Here is a 1268-nt window from a genome sequence, read left to right as displayed (position 1 = left end):
CAACTTTGCACGAAACAGCGCCGGTTGTAATATGAAATCCCACACAATCCCATCGTGTGTATGGTTCGCTCTCTGCCAATAAGTTGCCATGTTATTTTGTACAATTGGGGGGGGAGTTCCCTTACATCCTGATTAAACAGTACTGAAAAAAAGTTCACTTACAGAGTGCATCAAACATGATTTAGAGCTTGTTTATGGAAAAGTGTTTCTTTCTGTATTTCAACATGATTTGGAGCTTGTTTTTGAAAAGTGCTCATTTCTGTATTTCAACATGATTTGGAGCTTGTTTTTGAAAAGTGTTTATTTCTGTATTTCAATGTTGCAACTTGCTGAAAACTGTCCACAGTGTTCCTATCATCCTGATTAAACAGTACTGAAAAAAAGTTCACTTACAGAGTGCATCAAACATGATTTAGAGCTTGTTTATGGAAAAGTGTTTATTTCTGTATTTCAACATGATTTGGAGCTTGTTTTTGAAAAGTGCTCATTTCTGTATTTCAACATGATTTGGAGCTTGTTTTTGAAAAGTGCTTATTTCTGTATTTCAACATGATTTAGAGCTTGTTTTTGGAAAAGTGTTTATTTCTGTATTTCAATGTTGCAACTTGCTGAAAACTGTCCACAGTGTTCCTATCATCCTGATTAAACAGTACTGAAAAAAAGTTCACTTACAGAGTGCATCAAACATGATTTAGAGCTTGTTTATGGAAAAGTGTTTATTTCTGTATTTCAACATGATTTGGAGCTTGTTTTTGAAAAGTGCTCATTTCTGTATTTCAACATGATTTGGAGCTTGTTTTTGAAAAGTGCTTATTTCTGTATTTCAACATGATTTAGAGCTTGTTTTTGGAAAAGTGTTTATTTCTGTATTTCAATGTTGCAACTTGCTGAAAACTGTCCACAGTGTTCCTATCATCCTGATTAAACAGTACTGAAAAAAAGTTCACTTACAGAGTGCATCAAACATGATTTAGAGCTTGTTTATGGAAAAGTGTTTATTTCTGTATTTCAACATGATTTGGAGCTTGTTTTTGAAAAGTGCTCATTTCTGTATTTCAACATGATTTGGAGCTTGTTTTTGAAAAGTGCTTATTTCTGTATTTCAATGTTGCAACTTGCTGAAAACTGTCCACAGTGTTCCTATCATCCTGATTAAACAGTACTGAAAAAAAGTTCACTTACAGAGTGCATCAAACATGATTTAGAGCTTGTTTATGGAAAAGTGTTTATTTCTGTATTTCAACATGATTTGGAGCTTGTTTTTGAAA

Source organism: Salvelinus alpinus, chromosome 11 (assembly GCF_045679555.1).
Source record: "Salvelinus alpinus chromosome 11, SLU_Salpinus.1, whole genome shotgun sequence".
NCBI lineage: Eukaryota > Metazoa > Chordata > Actinopteri > Salmoniformes > Salmonidae > Salvelinus > Salvelinus alpinus.
This window is presented reverse-complemented; position numbering follows the sequence as displayed.